This window comes from Schistocerca americana, chromosome 10 (assembly GCF_021461395.2).
Source record: "Schistocerca americana isolate TAMUIC-IGC-003095 chromosome 10, iqSchAmer2.1, whole genome shotgun sequence".
NCBI lineage: Eukaryota > Metazoa > Arthropoda > Insecta > Orthoptera > Acrididae > Schistocerca > Schistocerca americana.
The window spans coordinates 143,668,171-143,690,194 of NC_060128.1; the positions used below are offsets into that span (position 1 = coordinate 143,668,171).

Genomic DNA, 22,024 nt, shown 5'->3' on the forward strand with positions numbered 1-22,024 from the left:
TGCAGCAAGGTGGTATGCTCTCCAGCAGTCGCATACAGCACTTGGTGGAAACTGATTGGTGAACTCAAGTGACCTCTTCTCAATCTGGATTCATCTACCAGACAGTGTGGAGTCCGAAAGAAATAGGCTACGTTGGAAGCTTCGAAGGGCAAACTCGACGCTTTACAGACAACTTGCTGTATTTGAACAGCGTGACAATTTGCAGGAATGGGTGGATGATATTACACAAATGTTCCGCCATACCTCTAAGACATCCATTCCAAAGTCATCCAATTAGCTGTAATTGCAACCAGTCAGTTGGTGGAGCGACGAATGTTGCTCTGCTATCAGGTCCATGTAGGCTGCTCTGCTTTGGTTCAAGTGCTGGCCAACTGGAGAGAACCTCGCACCGTTTTGGGTAGCGAAGGTGAAATGTCGCCGCATTATAAGGGAGAGCAGGAACAAATTGTGGCAACAGTTCCTGACTACCATAAAACGTCCATTAAAAGTTCAGTTGTTTTGGAAGGTAACCGACGGATTTCTAGGAGAGGAGGGAGGTGCCCAATGGCTGCTGTAATGGGAAGTGAAACTCTCCAGGCCTATTTTGCCATAGTTACATCTTTTGCCAGCCAAGATTCAGCTTTCCAGCGCTTCAGAGTGGCTGCTAGGAACGGCAGTTGGGACTTCAGTTCCACTACTAATGACGAATACAACTACCTCGTCTTCATATGGGTAGTGGATTGTGCATTAACCGCAGTTCATAACTCGTCACATAGTCACGATCGGGTCCATTATACACTGAGGTCTTCATATAGTGACGGACCTTCTTTTGGCTGGTGTAGTGCAGTAACTCGACGTGTCGTAGACTCAACAAGTCGTTGGAAGTCCCCTGCAGAAATAATGAGCCATGCTGCCTCTACAGCCGTCCATAATTGCGGAAGTGTTGCCGGTGCCGAATTTTGTGTACGAACTATGCGTCTCGATTATGTCCCAGAAATATTCAGTGGGGATCGATATGGGTGCCCAAATCATTTGCTCGGATTGTCCAGCATGTTCTTCAATCCAATCGTGAACAACTGTGGCCTGGTGATAGGACACACTGTCAACCACAAAAATTTCATCGTTGTTTGGGAACGTGAAGTCCAAGACTGGCTGCAAATGGTTTCCACGTACTCGAGCATAACCATTTTCCGTCAATCATCGATTCAGTTGCACCAGAGGAACTACCCAATTCCACGTAAACCCAGCTCACAACATTATGGAGCCTCCACCAGCTTGCACAGTACCTTGTTGGCAACGTGGGTCCACGGCCTCGTGGGGTCTGTGTCACACTCGAATCCTACCATCAGCTCTTACTAACTGAAATCAGGAGTCATCTGACCGGGTCACGGTTTTCCAGTCATCTAGTATCCAACCGATATGGTCACGAGCCAAGGAGATGCACTGCAGGCGATGTCGTGCTATTAGCAAAGGCACTCGCTTTGGTCTTCTCCTCCCATAATCCATTTACACCAAATTTCGCTGCACTCTCCTAACGGATACATTCGTCGTACGTCCCACATCGACTTCTGTGGTAATTTCACGAAGTGTTGCTCGTCGGTTTGCACTGACAACTCTATCCAAATGCCGCTGCTCTCTGTCATTACGTGAGGGCTGTCGGCCACTGAGTTGTCCGTGGTGAGAGGCACTGCCTGAAATTTGCTATTCTCGGCACGCTCTTGACACTGCGACTCTCGGAATATTGAATTAGCTAACGATTTCCAAAATGGAATGTCCTGTGCATGTAGCTCCAACTACCATTCCCCATTCAAAGTTCATATGGTTCATATGGCTCTAAGCACTATGGGACTTAACATCTGATCTCATCAGTCTCCTAGACTTAGAACTACTTAAACCTAACTAACCTAAGGACATCACATACATCCATGCCCAAGGCAGGATTCGAACTTGCGACCGTAGCAGCAGTGCAGTTCCAGACTGAAGCTCCTAGAAGCGCTCAGCCACATCGGCTGGTCATTCAAAGTCTGTCTGTTAAGTCCCGTCGGGCAGCTATAACCACGTCGGAAGGCTTTCACTTGGTTAATTTGATTCACCTGAGTGCAAATAGCAGCTCCGCTGGAGCATTGCCTTTTTATTCCTTGTGGACGCAATAGTACCGCCATCTGTATACGTGAATATCGCTATCCCGTGACTTTTGTCATGACTTTTGTATGTTCCAAGGCGAAAACACTACACTGAAGCGCCAAAGAAACTCGTATAGGCATGCGTATACAAATACAGAGATACGTAAACAGGCAGAATACAGCGCTGCGGTCGGCAACATCTATATAAGAAAACAAGTGCCTGGCGCAGTTTTTAGATCGGTTCCTGCTTCTACAATGGCAGGTTATCAAGATTTGTGAGTCTGAACGTAGTGTTATAGTCTTAGCACGAGCAATGGTACACAGCATATCCGAGGAACAATATGACCATTTCACGAGTGTACCATGAATATTAGTAAGCCGGGAAAACATCAAATCCCCGAGATAGCTGAGGCCGGAAAAAGATCCTGCGAGTGCGGGACCAACGACGACTGAAGAGTATCGTTCAACGTGACAGAAGTGCAAGTCTTCCGCAAGATCTGTAGATTTCAATGCTGGGCCAAGAACAAGTGTCAGCGTGCGAACCATTCGACGAAACATCATCAATATGGGCGCACTCGTGTACCCTTGATGACTGCATGACACAGAGCTTTAAGTCTTGCATGAGCCCATCAACACCGACTTTGGACTGTTGATGACTGGAAACATGTTGGCTAGTCAGACGAGTCTCGTTTCAAATCGTATCGAGCAGATGGACATGTACGGGTATGAAGACAGCCTCATGAATCCATGGAGCCTGCATGCCAGAAGGCGACTGTTCAAGCAGGTGGAGTCTCCGTAATGGTGTGGGGGGTATGCAGTCGGAGTGAAATGGGACCCCTGATACGTCTTGATAGGATCTGACAGGTGACACATACATAAGAATCTTGTCTGATCACCTGCATCCACTCATGTCCATTGTGCATTCCGACGGACTTGGTCAATTACAGTAGGACAATGCGACACTCCACACGTCCAGAATTGCTACAGAGTGGCTCTGGGAACACTCTTCTGAGCTTAAATACTTCCGCTGGCCACCAGACTCCACAGCCATGAACATAATTGAGGATATCTGGGATGTCTTGCAACGTGTTGTTCGTAAGAGATCTCCACCCCCTCGTACTTTTACGGATTTATGGACAGCCCTGCAGGATTTATGGTGTCAGTTACCTCCAGCACTACTTCAGACATTGGCAGAGTCCATGCCACATCGTGTCACAGCACTTCTGCGCGCTTGGGAGGTGCCCTACACGATATTAGGGAGGCATACCAGTTTCTTTGGCTCTTCAGTGTAGAAGGGCCTGTGGCAGAAACTGAGGTCTAAACGCAAGGAGTATGTATTGAATATACACAAATGTAATAAAACCTATGATTATGTATAGTACGGTGAAATAAAGTGTAGCAGGAGGTGTAAAGTGCAGGGATTTGTCTGTGTAGTCATAACAGGCGAAATTAAAAGCACACCCACTGTTCTGAGATGAAGACTACGCTGGACTCACCTCCATTTTGGGTTGGCAGGGACATACAGGTTAAAAACCGGAAATAGCTGGGTTCCTTTAGCATATCCAGAATCTCAAACCAATACAGTGAGAGTGGCAAAGGTAGGAATGGTAGGGGAAATTTCGGCTCACCATACGGTAACTTCCACCTGCTTCAGAAAACCTTTCATTGTAACAGTTGGAAGAAGGGAGCAATGAAAGGATGAACTACGACACCATTCAGGAGTACAGTCTGGTTTCCCGGCAGGTCAAAAACAGGCGAAGGTGTATACAGGGTTCAGCCTAGACTAGAGAGAGCAGTCCTTCTAGGAAAGCTGGCCACAGTATTCAGAGCAGAAATATCCGTTATCAGAGTGTGCACGTGGGAGCATTTGTATTGGTGTTACGAGGATTGCCGGCTGAAGTGGCCGAGCGGTTCTAGGCGCTACAGTCTGGAGCCGCGCGACCGCTACGGTCGCAGGTTTGAATCCTGCCACGGGCATGGTTGTGTGTGATATCCTTAGGTTAGTTAGGTTTAAGTAGTTCTAAGTTCTAGGGGACTGCTGACCTCAGAAGTTAAGTCCCATAGTGCTCAGAGCCATTTGAACCATTTTTTGTTACGAGGATCATAGGACCTACAGTTATTCAGGCAACCAAGCAACTCTGAAATCTCAAATGAGCCCCTGCAACGAAATCAGAGATCATTTAAGAACGCCACGAAGCACTTGAAGAGACCAGGAGAAACCAACCTGCCCCTGTATGTCCATCTTTTCAGAGATGGTTGCGGGACTCGGCTGTTCGTTACAGGATGTAAAAAAGAGAGAGAGAGTGTGATATTGATACGAAAGTGTGATAAAACTCTGCCCTCAAAAACATTTCTCTCCTTCACACCTCCTCTGTGTTACCACACATGAGGTGTCACTGACCTCCTTTATACTAAGATTGCAATACATGCGAGGTGCCTATTTGCTTCGACCGCCAGAGTGGAGTGCATAAGTTCTAATAAAGGTTCATCAATCTGCAGTCTTCTACTGTTGTTGTCCCCTGCGCATAAATCAGCACGTAGGTCGCTAATTCATTATCTTGAGGCCGTAAGAAACTCTTAGCGAGGAACTGTTATTTCAGAAATAATTGTATTTCCAATCAGTTTGTTTATGCGGGATTCCACTCACCTTTTATTAACAGAACACGAGAAACTGCACAATTACAGTCCACTTCAGGGTAAAAACAATTTCTATTATTCAACAAGTTAATGAACTGCGTATTTCTGAGATTACAAGCGCATTGTTCTCAGCTACAAGTCCATGTAACCATACTTGCTAATAAAGTCACGAAAGAACTTGCCCCCCTTCTAACAGCCGTGTACCGCAAGTCTCTAGAGGAACTGAAGGTTCCAAATGATTGGAAAAGAGAACAGGAGGTCCCAGTTTACAAGAAGAGTCGTCGAGCAGATGCGCAAAACTGTAGGCCTATATCTCTGACATCGAACTGTTGTAGAATTTTAGAACATGTTTTTTGCTCGCGTATCATGTCATTTCTGGAAGCCCAGAATCTACTCTGTAGGAATCAACATGGATTTCGGAAACAGCGATCGTGTGAGACCCAACGCGCATAATTTTGTTCATGAGCTCACGTATCGTGTCATTTCTGGAAGCCCAGAATCTACTCTGTAGGAATCAACATGGATTCAGGAAACAGCGATCGTGTGAGACCCAGCTCGCTTTATTTGTTCATGAGACCCAGAAAATATTAGATACAGGCTCCCAGGTAGATGCCACTTTCCTTGACTTGCGGAAGGAGTTCGTTACAGTTCCGCACTGTCGCCTGATAAACAAAGTAAGAGCCTGCGGAATATCAGACCAGCTGTGTGGCTGGATTGAAGAATTTTTAGCAAACAGAACACAACATGTTGTTCTCAATGGAGAGACGCAGACGTTAAAGGAACCTCTGGCGTGCCGCAGGGGATTGTTATGGGACTATTGCTTTTCACAATATACTCTACTGGCCATTAAAATTGCTACTCCAAGGAGAAATGAAGATGATAAATAGGTATTCATTGGACAAATATATTATACTAGAACTGACATGTGATTACATTTTCACGCAATTTGAGTGCATAGATCCTGAGAAATCACTACCCAGAACAACCACCTCTGGCCGTAATAATGGTCTTGATACGCGTCGGCATTGAGTCAAACATAGCTTGGATGGCGTGTACAGGTACAGCTGCCCATGCAGCATCAACACGATACCATAGCTCATCAAGAGTAGTGACTGGCGTATTGTGATGAGCCAGTTGCTCGGCCACCATGCCCAGACGATTTCAGTTGGTGAGAGATCTGGAGAATGTGCTGGCCAGGGCAGCAGTCGACCATTTTCTGTATCGAGAAAGGCCCGTACAGGACCTGCAACATGCGGTCGTGCATTATCCTGCTGAAATGTAGAGTTTCGCAGGGATTGAATGAAGGTTAGAGCCACGGGTCGTAACACATCTGAAATGCACGTCCACTGTTCAAAGTGCCGTCAATGCGAACAAGAGGTGACCGAGACGTGTAACCAATGGCACCCCATACCGTCACGCTGGGTGATACGCTAGTATGGCGATGACGAATACACGCTTACAATGTGCGTTCACCGCGATGTCGCCAAACACAGATGCGACCATCACGATGCTGTAAACAGAACCTGGATTCATCCGAAAAAATGACGTTTTGCCATTCGTGCACGCAGGTTCGTCGTTGAGTACACCATCGCAGGTGCTCCTGTCTGTGATGCAGCATCAAGGGTAACCGCAACCATGGTCTCCGAGCTGATAGTCCATGCTGCTACCAACGTCGTCGAACTGTTCGTGCAGATGGTTGTTGTCTTGCAAACGTCCCCATCTGTTGACTCAGGGATCGAGACGTGGCTGCACGATCCGTTACAGACATGAGGAAAAAGATGCCTGTCATCTCGACTGCTAGTGATTCGAGGCCGTTGGGATCCAGCACGGCGTTCCATATTACCCTCCTGAACCCACCGATTCCATATTCTGCTAACAGTCATTGGATCTCGACCAACGCGAGCAGCAATGTCGTGATACAATAAACGGCAATCGCGATAGGCTACAATCCGACCTTTATCAAAGTCGGAAACGTGAAGGTACGCATTTCTTCTCCTTACACGAGGCATCACAACAACGTTTCACCAGGCAACGCCGGTCAACTGTTGTTTGTGTATGAGAAATCGGTTGAAAACTTTCCTCATGTCAGCACGTTGTAGGCGTCGCCACCGGCGCCAGCCTTGTGTGAATGCTCTGAAAAGCTAATCATTTGCATATCATAGCATCTTCTTCCTGTAGGTTAAATTTCGCGTCTGTGGCACGTCATCTTCGTGGTGTAGCAATTTTAATGGCCAGTAGTGTATACAAATGACCTAGTAGATAGTGTCGGAAGTTCCATGCGGCTTTTCGCGGATGTTGCTGCAGTATACAGAGAAGTTGCAGCATTAAAAAATTGCAGCGAAATGCAGGAAGATCTGCAGCGGATAGGCACTTGGCGCAGAGAGTGGCAACTGACCCTTAACGTAGACCAGGGGTCTCCAAACTTTTTAGTCCGCGGACCACATTGACTCCTCCACGAAGTCGTAAGGGCCACGATCTACCTAGTGGCATTAAAGCACCCTAGCACTCCATGATCACCGTGATGCAAGACTAAAGGAATGATGAAATCGCAAAAATCTAAGGTTGTGGGAATAGCTAGCACTGAAACGAAGTACGATTTTTATTTAATTACATTATTTTGATTGGTGGACGTACCTGACCGAAATTCTGGCGTATTTTATTCTGGCGGATTTCACCGACAAAGAAGTATGTCACTGCACATTCTTCACAAAAGCGTCCCTCAAAGTTAACGAAATCTCAAAGTCATTGTCAGCAACACTATTACTGCAAGACGTAGAGGTAGAGAATGTCAATGCATTGTTATTTCAAGCGGCGCAACAATAAGTTTAGTTATGTAGTCTTGTAGCGAGTAGCAGAGCCAGAGTATAGGTACCACTCAAATATTTGGCGGCCCGGATGCTGGGGATGTCCAGCCAGCTAACGCGGGCCGGTTTGTCGGCCCTCGCGGGCCACTTTCGGCCCACGGGCCGTAGTTTGGAGACCCCTGACGTAGACAAATGTAAGGTATTGCGAATACATGGAAAGAAGGATCCTTTATTGTATGGTTATATGATAGCGGGACAAACACTGGTAGCAGTTACTTCTGTAAAATATCTGGGAGTATGCGTACGGAACGATTTGAAGTGGAATGATCATATAAAATTAATTGTTGGTAATGCGGGTGCCGGATTGAGATTCATCGGGAGAGTCCTTAGAAAATGTAGTCCATCAACAAAGGAGGTGGCTTACAAAACACTCGTTCGACCTATACTTGAGTATTGCTCATCATAGTGGGATCCGTACCAGGTCGGGTTGACGGAGGAGATAGAGAAGATCCAAAGAAGAGCGGCGCGTTTCATCACAGGGTTATTTGAAACGCGTGATAGCGCTACGGAGATGTTTAGCGAACTCAAGTGGCAGACTCTGCAAGAGAGGTGCTCTGCATCGCGATGTAGTTTGCTGTCCAGGTTTCGAGAGGATGCGTTTCTGGATGGGGTATCGAATATATTGCTTCCCCCTACTTATACCTCCCGAGGAGATCACGAATGTAAAATTAGAGAGATTCGAGCGCGCATGAAGCCTTTCCAGCAGTCGTTCTTCCCGCGAACCATACGCGACTGGAACAGGAAAGGGAGGTAATGAGAAAAAAATCGCTCTGAGCACTATGGGACTTAACTTCTGAGGTCATCAGTTCCCCAGAACTTAGAACTACTTAAACCTATTTAACCTAAGGACATCACACACATCCATACCCGAGGCATTATTCGAACCTGCGACCGTAGCGGTCACGGGGTTCCAGACTGTAGCGCCTAGAACCGCTCGGCCACTCCGGCAAGCGGAGGTAATGACAGTGGCACGTAAAGTGCCCTCCGCCACACACCGTTGGGTGGATTGCGGAGTACAAATGTAGTCGTAGATGTAGCAGCAGACAACATGTCTCTCCTTCGAGGCTTTCGAACCAGCTCTGATTTACACACTAGACATTGCTACCTAAGTCTTGTCCTCCGAGGCTTCCAAATCAGCTGTGGTCTTACAGCCGAACACTTAGCCCGCCATCCAAGTCAGGCGAAGTGCTTCGTCTGCCTTTTCGTTTAGCAGTTGTCTATTATTCTGCTGGTTATTAATACTTGTGAAGTAATGGAATGATAGCACGCTATTGAGAGATGCTTTAATTTGAAATTCAGCTCTAATATTAATAATAGAAGATTACCATTTTGGCGCGCGACTACCGAATACAGCAACCGGTCGCGAAGAAGGACCACAAATTAGGCGGTCTTTCTCACAATACCCAGGCCGAACAAACCATATATCATCGGTACCTCACACCACTTTACGTCGTCTTGCCACTGCCGCCTTCTCAACTGCTCTAAGAAGAGCTTCTTGTACCTGAATATGATGGCTGCAAAGCCAGAAATGTTACAATGTGAAATCAAACACTTGTCAATCGTCTAATTTCCAAATTTATTTTATTTGGCTACCAGTTTCGGCCGTTTACTACGCTGTCTTCAGGCTCCTGACCGACGTGTAGGAAGATTCCAACCTAGGTTCCGGTCAAAATAGGGGCCAGCATTGAAATACTACACTACTGGCCATTAAAATTGCTACACCAAGAATAAATGCAGATGATAAACGGGTATTCATTGGACAAATATATTGTACTAGAACTGACATGTGACTACATTTTCACGAAATTTGGGTGCATAGATCCTGAGAAACCAGTGCCCAGAACAACCACCTCTGGCCGTAATAACGGCCTTGATACGCCTGTACATTAAGTCAAACAGAGCTTGGATGGCGTGTACAGGTTGTAATGGTACTTGAATTACGTAACCATTATGGTGCCTCACCTGAACCTCTCGATACCAGTAATATTCTACTGTGTTTCTGCAAAGTAGTTGACATATTTCTGAGACAACATTCAGATTTGATTTCATTTGTGATACATCGATATGTTTATATTGCAATGACATTACTCTTATGTGTATTCTTTCTTTTGTCACTATGGTCTTTGACGTACTTGTAACTCATATTTGGGCGCGTAAGCGATTGTTAGTTAGTTGTTAACTTGTTAGAGTGTCGGACCTTGAAAAAGTCAAGTCTTGGCCGTCATGTTGGAAAGACACATATTATAGTTGGCTTATAAAATGTGAGGAAGATGTTTTCATGTATGTTTTGTATTGTGAAGTGATGTTTTGTGTGATACGTGATATTGCAATAAAAGCAGTTAAAAGGAAGTGTAACTTAAATTCGGAGTGCTGATTATTTTTTTACATCTCCATTGTGCTAGCTTTGGAAGGTTTAATCTCCAAGAATGGTTTGAGAAGCACATCTGCAAAACTATTGAATATAGCAGAATAAAACCTAGACCTCTTTGCATCTGAGCTTGGAATCATAACCACCTAGATTTTCAACGATTGAGCCATGATTTTACGATGAGACCAGGGTGGGAAACACAAAAAGATGAGTGCCTAGTTTTTTCATTATTACATGAAATGACTTTATTAACTGTGCTCTAATGACACCTGCCACATAATATGACTGTTGTTGCCCGAAAATGCAGTATTTAGCAGCGTGAGCAACACCACAATCGTTATTAAATGCTGACCTTTGATTGTGGTAGGGTTGTTGGAAGGTACGGCTGCCCATGCAGCTTCAACGCGATACCACAGTTCATCAAGAGTAGTGACTGGCGTATTGTCACGAGCCAGTTGCTCGGCCACCATGGACCAGACATATTCAATTGGTGAGAGATCTGGAGAATGTGCTGGCCAGGGCAGCAGTCGAACATTTTCTGTATCCAGAAAGGCCCATACAAGACCTGCAAAATGCGGCCGCGCATTAACCTGCTAAATGTAGGGTTTCGTAGGGATCGAATGAAGGTTAGAGCTATGGGTCGTAACAAGTCTGAAATGTAACGTCCATTGTTCAAAGTGCCGTCAAAGCCAACAAGAGGTGACCGAGACGTGTAACCAATGGCACCCCATACCATCACGCTGGGTGGTATGTCAGTATGGCGATGACGAATACTCGCTTCCAATGTGCGTTCACCGCGATGTCGCGAAACACGGATGCGACCATCGTGATACTGTAAACAGAACCTGGATTTATCCGAAAAAATGACCTTTTGCCATTCGTGCACGCAGGTTCATCGTCGAGTACATCATCGCAGGCGCTCCTGTCTGCGATGCAGCGTCAAGTGTAACCGCAGCCACGGTCTCCGAGCTGATAGTCCATGTTGCTGCAAACGTCGTCGAACTGTTCGTGCAGATGGTTGTTGTCTTGCAAACGTCCCCATCTGTTGACTCAGGGATCGAGAAGTGGCTGCACGATCCGTTACAGCCATGCGGATAAAATTCTTGTCATCTCGACTGCTAGTGATACGAGGCCGTTGGGATCCAGCACAGCGTTCCGTATTACCCTCCCTAACCCACCGATTCCGTATTCTGTTAACAGTCACTGGATCTCGACCAATGCGGGCAGCAATGTCGCGATACGATAAATCGCAATCGCGACAGGCTGCAATCCGACCTTTATCAATGTCGGAAACGTGATGGTACGCATTTCTCCTCCTTACACGAGGCATCACAACAACGTTTCACCAGGCGAAGCCGGTCAACTGCTGTCTGTGTATGAGAAATCGGTTGGAAACTTTCCTCATGTCAGCACGTTGTAGTTGTCGCCACCGACGCCAACCTTGTGTGAATGCTCTGAAAAGCTAATCATTTGCATATCACAGCACCTTCTTCCTGTCGGTTAAATTTTGCGTCTGTAGCACGTTATCTTCGTGGTGTAGTAATTTTAATGGTCAGTAGTGTAATAACAGAAGATTACCCTTTTGGCGCGGAACTTCCGAACACAGCAACCGGTCGCGAAGAAGGACCACAAATTAGGCGGTCTTTCTCACAATACCCGTGCCGAGCAAATCATCTGTCATCGGTACCTCACACCATATTACGTCGTCTTGCCAATTCCGCCTTCTCAACTGCTCTAAAAAGAGCTTCTTGTACCTGAATATGATGGCTGCAAACCAGAAATATTACAATTTTAAATCAAACACTTTTCAGCCGTCTAGTTTGTTAGCATCGAATATAGATTTATGTGTCAGGAAGTCATTTCTGAAAGTATTTGTATGGAGTGTAGCCCATGTATGGAAGTGAAACATGGACGATAAATAGTTAGGACAAGAAGAGAATAGAAGCTTTCGAAATGTGGCGCTACAGAAGAATGCTGAAGAACAGATGGGTAGATCACATAACTAATCACCGTTGTGTACATCACTGGCACATTGTTTTTTAACAGGTTGGGGTTCAAGGAACAAGGGCGCCCATGTGACTGGCCAGCGTATTGCGATATCCCTCGCCAGCATGTCATACACGACCTACAGGAGAGAGACGCATTGAACTCAACGGTTTTCACGCAAGATGGGGCCCCACCGCACATCAATCGTGAAGTTCGCCTGCTTCTTCGAAACACATTTGAAAACGATCGAATTATCAGCCGATCGTTTGCAAATGGTTGGCCGGCACGATCACCTTATCCCACTCCCTGTGATTTCTGGTTGCCTGACGGACAGGGCTTACCAGGGGAACATTCACACATGTGCTGATCTGAAGCGCAGCATATCGAGAAGGGTAGCCAGCATACCTACGGACATGCTTCGTTCTGCCGTGCAGAATGCAATCCTGCAATTTTAGATTCTTCTGGACACTGATGGGTGCCATATTGAGCCCATTTTGTAGCAGCAATAGTTCAGGTATGTAATGGTATGATGTACCGTATCAGCACATTAAAAGTGTTTCAGTTTAATTGATCCTGCATCATTTCTCTTCCCCATGTCTTTGAATTAATCTACCAAGTTTGGTACTCATACGGTAATTAGTTTCCGTGCTTTAACGTGTTAAACAGGGAAAGTTTAATTGTAACGAACCGGTACATCATTACGTTGAGGTTGGTTTGGCGCCATCACGTCTGTTTTGTTTATAGAATTCAATTTCCTATCCACAGAGGGCTCTGCGGGGCAAGGTCGCTTCGGTTTTGTGTTAATGTCTTTGAAATTGTGAATTGCATGTCGGATTTGTGGTTGCATCCCTTGCATACTGAAGGTAGTAATTTGTGTTTCCTTTTACCCCATGTAGTCATTTTATCCTCGTAGTCTTATTTGTTGGTTAGTTGCTTCTTATTGCCTAACGACCAGCCTTCCGACCTCGTAACGCACAAATTGGAAAAAGCTTGTGTAAACCTGTAGATTCGTTGAGTTAATTGATCAGCGCCACAACAAAAAAATCGGCATAAGCTGTCGCAGACACATGGGAAAATGAAATAAATTTTTACTTGCTACATAAATTTACTGAAACAAGAGCATGTGATTCTATAAACAGGCCAAGTCAAAATTGAAAAGTAGATGTGATGTAGGTTTCAAGAAACGATAAGAGTTATGTACCACAACGAGTAACAATATTTCAGAGAGAGAGAGAGAGAAAGAACGTAGTGCAGATTGGAAACTGGTATAAAACATTACAAAAAAGTGCTACAAAATAGCGCTCTCCCGACAATCCCCATAGCAATTATTGGACGAAGATAAAGTAATTAATATTAAGTGACAGTCCTAGCTTGCAGAATGCTCTTTATTCAAAAATGTTTTACCCCGATAGGGTAACAAAAATGGACGTAATAAATTACCGGCCGTGGACCTATCCTGGATATTTCTCCCTGTGTTAATATTTATTGTGAAGGTACTGTTTTTAATTTTTAACGCTTGTAGGTTTCTGTTATGGTTTTAAAAATTCTAGTTTTGTAATTGCATTATATTTTGTGGAATATTTGAGGTTTGCAGTTTCGCTTTGTTTTGTATCGAAGGTTCCTCCAGCTCATGACAGCAGAATTATATTTCAGACTAATTGTGTGCTAGGCTATACGCTCGTGACAAAATAAATGGTGCAATTTTTAATTTGTCATTCGCATAAAAAATTAAAATTTTTACTGACAGATGCACCTACATATGCACCTTCTAACTCGTGTCCTGGCACATAGTTTCGCCTAAATTTTAATTACGAAGGTTTTTGTTTGGCTGCTGTATTGCATAATTCTTTTTACTGTATTATTGCTTGTCAGCTTTTCCTTACTTGTTTATTGTATTACGGATCTCTGCCATCTTCTTACTGTACCTAAATCTTTTCTATTTCATTATACTATGTTCGCAAACTTGAACCCCATGCCGCTTGTATTGGACAGGATTCTGTAAGAATATTTGTTTCGTATTTAGTGCGAATTTCTTCCTCTCTACGGTAATGATTTTTCATTGATTGCTTTGTTCCAGCATGTGGCGCCACCTAGTGACGGTTATCGTTACTAGCGCCACCAGTCGCTACTGATTACATCAATCAATAGTCAGTACTTCAGTACTGCAGGTAGCGTGAGTACAGATCGGCTATCAGTAGTGATGGGGCCGTGTGTACAATTTATGAGTGTGGTCTTTACATACATTAATCCTTGTTCCATTGATTATAAATACGACATTTCGTAATGGTATGGAACGTCTCACACTTTAATATAAATTTTCTTTACATTTCTTTTTCCAGTTACTACATCGTATCTGAAAAGTTATGTATTCAGTAGAAGTGTCATTCAGAAATTGTTTTAATTTGCTCTACGGATGATCAACGCTGCACGAGATAAACAGGCGATTACACTTTTGAAGTATTCCTCGGGAGGTTTATTCTTCGTGTTTTTTTACAGTGTCTTTCACACTTGATTACCGGCATTTTAGGCGTGTTTGACGAAATTTTTTTTGGTAGTGATCATAACATTTTTTTATATCCTTTCCTATCTTTTGCCCTACATATTTACGTTTTTCGTTTTCACGCTCGAGTATAGTAGCTTAATGATGCCACGAGTTCGTCATCACCATAATAATGCCGAAAAAGGTTAGCACTTGTCTGTAAGAAATATATCGAGCCCTTTTCTCAAGTTCTATGTAGGAACGAATATGACATGGACACAAGGAAGACCATGGACCGTCAGCAAACTAGCAATACTCGAATTAATATCCACAGAAGCGCAACATGAATAGTATGTAAATAATTTTGCGAACATTTTGACTGTTACTCCGATAAATGTTAAGTTATATTCTGCTGTAGTCTTCTTCTGGATAAAAATCTAACTGGAAGTGTTAGGCATTGCGCATGCAGATGACATTTAGTGGTAACTTAGTGAGCAATGTAAACAAATCCAGGTTGTATGAGCTCTCTTAATTGTCAGCTAGTTTCATCTTTCACAATTTTTAATAGCAGACACAAGACTTTGCTTCATATGATGGCAAGTGTTCAGCTTAAACAATCATGCCATTGGAATTGATGCAGATCATGACTTAGCTTTTTCTTCCTATTCATATTTGTTTACTAATTGTAAATTTCTTTATCCAAAAAAGGCATGTTTTAGAGTATTTTTCAATTTGTTTACTGCATATATTATCATTACAGCATTAATCCAGCATGTCCACCTTGTATTTTATTACTTCTAATTTTGGTTTCTGGTATTTTCATTTTCTTTTATTTCTCGACTTTTTCTTGCTTTTGGAGTCATTCCAGAGAAATGTGGTCATACTGATTAAAACATATGAATGTAAACTTTCACAGTGATTTTCGCTAATTATTCTCAAAATCAGCTAGTACTTTGCTCACCATGTATAAGGTTTGGCATGGAGTGATTAACCATTTTAGATGAGTTTAATAATTCTTAAAAAACTTCCTGGCAGATTAAAACTGTGTGCCCGACCGAGACTCGAACTCGGGACCTTTGCCTTTTGCGGGCAAGTGCTCTACCATCTGGGCTACCGAAGCACGACTCGCGCCCGGTCCTCACAGCTTTACTTCTGCCAGTATCTCGTTTCCTACCTTCCAATAATTCTTGACTGTGCATTTAAATGCATGCAAGCTCTCGATAGCGTGCGACAACGTTAAGCCTTAGGTAGGTGCATGGGGTCATTTATGTCCCACGTACAATATGTACTTTTGGTTATTTCGGTAATGATAATCTTCACTGTATGGTCTTTCAAATATTCGTCCCGAATAGGGGAAACAAATACTTCGTCTAGAAACCAACAAACATGAATGATTTTCATCTTGGGTGTTAATAACCACATCAGCTCTGTTTTGGTCCTTTATTACTCTACCACTACCAGTTTCATGCCGTTAAAACCACATCTTTAGGTGACATATGATTAATACATTAGAGTGGAAAGGCTCGGAATCTTTTTTTCCCCAACATTCATTGTCCATCAATACAATACTCATAGCTGTGGTTGTCCCAACGACAAGGTTGTCTGCATTAACGATTTTATTGAATACAGTTGAAAATAACAATAACACAAACATAATATGCAGAATTTATGCTAATACTCCTAATACAGTTAATTCTAAATCATTTATGATTCCATATATTATGTTTGCTTGTGCTTTGCAAGTAAAGGATTTGCATCTTGAGCATTTCTGTGAAGTTTTTTTGTCATCTTTCCTGAGGCACATTTTGTCTCTCCCACAAGAAGGTCCAAGGGCATCAGGGGTCACTCCTGACGGTTTTATATCCTCTCCCAAATGTGACTTTATTTATTTATTATTTTTTTTCTTACAGCTTTGGGGATATTATCTATACATTGCCATATTCTGAAGTGCTTTTCAACAGATATTCCTTAAGAAGTTTTGTCATCCTAGGTAATCAGTTTTTGGGCCAACGTTATACAGCAAATGTGCATTTATACCTATTACATTTTGAAAATGGAAAAGGATGACCAGTGGCCACCTTCTGGCTTGTCTAGCAACATTAAAAATTTCCACACAACTGATCTCATGTACTGTAATTTTTTTTCCTTTTTGCAGTAACACTTGATACTAAAGCCATACCTTTGGTGAATCCATAAACACTGCTATATTGTTTTATGCTTACTAGGCTGAAATTCTGTTTAAATTTCACGCTTATTTTTTCGTAGGGCGCCCACAACTGTGAACTTTTTTGTAAGAAGCTGAGCTACTTTGTAATTCGTAAACCAATTGTCACAAGTTACATTCCTGTTGGTATTCACAACAGGTTCAGTCAATCTGTTCACCATTGATAATAATGTGTTGTCTTAACGAGATGGTACAACCGGTTGCGTGCTTCTATATATTTCAGTGTTGACTAAATAATTCATTTTGGGGTCTGCTAGTGCGGAAACCTTTATTCTATACATTTAGGGTTTTTTCAGCAAATATTGCCTAAATGGACATTTCCCCTCTGAAGGATATGTGTTAATCAGTTGCACAGGATTCACTCGGGCTAAATGCATTTTTACAATTATTACTAATAGCAGTGTGAGAGTCCGTCACATGTGCTAATTTATCGTGTTTTCTTCTTGTTTCGCGGGTGTGAATGTCGGCAAATCTGATGACCCTAAGTAAAAACAAAAATCATTTGCGTAACATTGTGAGAGTAAAGATTTCTGTGTCTTCCCATAAATCCTCATAAATCACATGAGTGGCTTTGTGAACCCTAGCCAAAAAGAGTAGCCCCAAAAATGCTAGTAATTCTTCTCATCATATGTTTGGCATCCCACTGTGTGGAATATTTGTTTGTTACTGACTATATAAACAACTGAGGTCACTGAATGTTCATCAAATAAAATAGAAAATGAATCAAAGACACACTACACTTCTGTAGTACATCTTTCTTCCACATAAATGCGTTATGATATTATGTTTCAGAGTTCTGGCGGTTCTGGCTGGTGTTTCCTTTTTTAATTTTATAAACTTGTTTTTGCATAGAAAGTCTATCAGCGTACTCTACCTCAGATCCACTTCCTTCTTGTTCTGTACCAGAAGCATGCTCTCTCCCCTCCTCGTGGTCCTAACCTTTTGTATCCATTCCTCCTATGTCTTCATCTGCTTCATACCTCTCCAACTGACTAAATTCTTCCCATATTTTTTTGGCTGTGTGGGTTGCAGCCATCTGAAAATATTACTACTGGAAATGGTGTATTGACAGAAGAGATAATGAAGCATCTGCAAGGTTGTCAGTGCAACTAAGTATATGTAAAAGGTTGAAAAGAATATATATAGTTCTTATTTCATTGTACTTCATTAATAATTATATTTATACAAATATTCATAGAGAATTAAAATTCGAAACTCCATACCAATTGATGTACTCCCAGGCGCATGGGGTCAGAAATGTCTTGCGAGGCTCTTAACTAGATGGTGACTGGAAGGGCCAGGGAAACGCACTGATGGCTTACTGCAGTGAAGAGTGGAAAGGTACTGCAAATGTAAACAATGGCACATAGCGCACATCAGGATGCGACAAGTTGGATCGTGCACATGGGCAGAAATGACCCCATGAGCCCAGTAAAGGGTTAAGATCCTTAGTGGATATCTTTTCAATTATATATTGATTTCCTGTGGGCACTGCATGAAGCTGAGTATTCACAAAGTTTGGTGGACAAGCCGATAGCATGACATTGCATGTTCATTGTGATGCCCCTATTTCTTGTGGGCTCTGTTGGTTTCTATATTCACAGCTTTGTTTTTAGTTGGCAAAGCCCATGAATGTGAAAGCAGAATAAAAGTGGTTGTGGTGGCAAATTGGTCTGTAGCTTAACCTGAGGTCCGAGACAGAAAAACCTGGTAGTGGGAGAGTCTGATCTGTTTCGTAGCTCACTTGAAAAAATCACCACTGACACCACACTATAGTCGCCATGTTGCTTTTGTTGCATGTTTACAGCATCACTGGGAAAAGCTGATGACTTGTATTGAATTTTCATCTTTATCCAGCAGTTTACTCAGCTGATGTTTCAAGCAAAATTCATTGGATGAAATTTTTTTTAATTTTTTTTTTCCTGCCTAACTTGACATATAATAAAGTTGCTGCTGATCACTTGTATTGTTTTACTATGAATTTTTTCTTACAGATTATTTTTTAGTGGTAAGCTTGGTAAACATACTGTAGTCTTGGTTTCAACCCAAACACAGGTTGATATTTTTACCTGCCTAAGTGAAATGAAGAGCTGGTCCATGTGGCAGCACCTTAGTTTTTGACTGAGAAGCAGGGAAGGAGGTACTATTAGCACATTCCAAGCTGAAATTCGCTGTGGCGGTGTATGGAAACGGAAAATATCATTACGACTGCTCCCATCAGCCATTGTGCTGAGTGTCAGTTTGGATCGCACAAATACTAGTAACAGCATACTCTCCAATTCTTGCAGTTAGAATGCTGTCACATACTACACATCTATAGGAGAATACTCTGCGTATGGCAACATATGTTGATTAGCACTCTTAACCGTAGTCCTCTCATATTTACCGTGACAAGATTGCATTACATTGTTGTTGGAATCCACTTTTGGCTGGACAAGTCACTGGCCACGTAAATTCTGATACTTCATTTTTTGGCAAAAATCTAATGTTTTCCTTTTTCTAAATTGTTGTTTTGAATGCAAAGGAAAGTTCATTTGTTTTGGCACCTTTTAAAACCAAATTCCATAGACAAAACAATTTTTCTCAGTTTCATTACTAGCTTTAAAGCCCAGTTGCATGTGAGAAAAGATGTGAAGGTATTGCAAAGTTAGTATTTCCTAGTATTGTTCATAACATGATCTAAATTGCTTCCTGGCTGCTCTCTCAAGTGCAGCTAGTGGACATTGTGTGGAAACAGCTAACTTATGTCCTTCCAGTGAGCCTTAGCAGCTGCTGGTGTCAGCCCAGGGCATCTTGGTCATTGAGCACAGACAACTCTGCACGGGAGGTCACAAGTTCGTTCCCAGATCCTGCCCCTATGGACGACGGCTTGTAGCTTGCTCCATGGGCCAGCACAGCTCCAAGGTGTAGCCCACCCTGCCACAGCTACGCCATGTCCCTGCAGCGGAGGTTGGTGGTAGTTTCAGTGGGTCGGTTGGCCTCCGATATCCATCACTAGAATGTCATCGTGATTGACCTGCGACTTAAGCAATCGTCATTCTCTACGGTTCTAGAAACGGACTGAACGGTGCAAAGACTGCCCCGATTTGCGCCTCTGGGCCTGCTTATGTACATCCTTTTCCTACACCTCTGACACAGGTCCTCTGGAGAGGACAAGTGGAGTCCTCTTTAATAATCAGAACACTAGCTTTCCTCAGCCCTTTTCAGCCCCTACACATAAGTCACCAGGCGCTGTAGTAACTGCAACATATGGGTTCTTCACAGCATGTCAGTGCCATGTGCTGCCCTGATTACTTCACACTTGTATAGAGTGCCCGCACGCGGTGGCGTAAAACTGCATTGCAGAATTGTTTGCTGAGTATCAACGTTGCCCGCACCTGCAATCCAATGTGACATTTGGTCCGTTAACTATTACGTTCCAGCTGTAGCTTTGTGAAATTTACAATAATTATACAAATCCAACCTGTACTTATTTGTGGTCTAGCAAATGGCTAGTTAAATCGGTTCAAATTCAAAAGTTGAAGGTCATGGGCGTGCAAACTCTAATAAGCTGTGCTCAGTAAAGCACTGGAATGTTCAAACTGGCCTTTGTGCTGATGGCAGATTAATATTTTTTTTACGTAAATGTATGGGCTGGTTAGAACACTTTCCCACCAGAACAGTGCTCGTGTGTGCCTAAGTATCCCAGTGTTCCCGTGTTTTAATTTCCATGGACATTATCAGAGATAAGACTGCAGAACTACAGAGCTTGTTTGTAAAAAGATGAACAACAGTTCAAAATAATTCAGTGTTAGAGGCAGGGAGGCAGAAATTTTCTGATTGTTCCATGGCCTAATTTGTTACAGGTGTGTCCAGTGCTGCAGTCACTTCTGCCATCAGATAACTAGTGACTGTTTATTTGTGCCGGGTATGGGATCCTCATTCCAGGTGCAAACATCAGCTGTAACAAGGTTTGATCTCTGCCGTGATGCTCACCAGGTATTGTACCTACTGTGACAGGTGAGTCAGGGCTGTTGGGAGTTGTAGATTGCCTTTTAAGTGCTGAGAGACTGTGTGTTATGTATGTTAAGCTAATGGTGATAAAGCATTACTAAATGAAGAACATTTATATCTATTATTCTCTTAATCTGTGTGTATAAAGTAATATAAGATAATTTGTTGATAGCGTCTTTGTAAATCTCATTAAGCTTGTGTTCTATGTAGATACTTAGTTGTAAAAAGTCGTATCTTTGGAAAGACAATCCTTGTACACCTATGAACTCCCGCTACTGCTGTTGCGTGGAATATCTGTTTATTCCTAAGTTTTCTTGATGATTATCTAGAAAGCCAGTTCATAACAACCCTTACAATAATTTTTGTGGGCCATCAATAATGTTTAAGCTTTTAATTTACGTCCATACCTGTATGTTTGGTTTTGTCTTTTCTGTTACTTGTATTAAAAAAAATAATCCTGCATTTAGTATTTGGTTACTTGTATCTTGAAACTCTAAATTTTTCCATGGTGTCCATCATTATCTTTAGCCCAGGTGCTGAATGAATGTGAATGACCTCTAATGAATTTGGTTTCTTCTGCAGACTGTTTTACCTGATATTAATTTGAGTGCTTATGGCAGATGTGATCAGGCTATCTAGCACCGTGAGCCACAAATGCCTTGCCATGGGACAAGTTATTCCGAATTGGGATCCCCCTGCCCCGGTGTCAGCTAGACTTAGCACAAAAGAACTTGGTTGGACAGTGGGCCGCTCTCTCCATTTTGGGAGGAATGAGAGACGAGTAAACAAAAAATTACAAAAACTAATGGTGTGGGATCACTGTAGCATGTTAAATGGTTGTATCAAACTTACTTCATTTCATATTGCATTTATGAATCATTAAATTGACTTTATAACAGACACTTTCTACCTAGATTGTATTTTAATTAGCAGTAGGTCTGTATTCATAACTTACCTTTCCGCAAAAACTGAAGTCTTTCTGAAAGATAAGATTCTGCTCTTGAAACTTGGTAATTGAATTGCAACAACAATAGTAGCTGCAATCTAAATAGGAAAAGCTGCAAAGATAAAAGCAAACATATTATCATCTACAGATGTTAAATGAAGTTTAGCTATTTTAAACTATTTTTTCTCCAGTAATTCTGTAACTGCAATAATTTTTTCATAATAGTAACATTTAAGATTTGTAGATTCAGAGGATTATGACATAAATTAATAAAATAAAAGAATCCTAAGCTCAGTGTCACATGGAATCTCACAAAGTATTAATATTTGACAATAATACTTATTTTATATTTCCTTGCAAACCAGGTTTTTAGAGCATCAGATAACTTTAGACTGAACGCACAGTCCACACGTCAGCAAGAGCTT

The 22,024-nt window shown here is 42.6% G+C and overlaps 1 long non-coding RNA gene across 1 annotated transcript; it reads left to right on the forward strand.

Annotated features, from left to right (window-relative positions):
* Positions 1-14,130: 14,130 nt before the first annotated feature.
* On the forward strand, positions 14,131-21,557 carry LOC124552715. Its single transcript, XR_006967963.1, has 3 exons — positions 14,131-14,243; positions 20,506-20,659; positions 21,236-21,557. It is a non-coding gene; the product is annotated as an uncharacterized LOC124552715 (long non-coding RNA).
* The last annotated feature ends 467 nt before the right edge of the window (positions 21,558-22,024 follow it).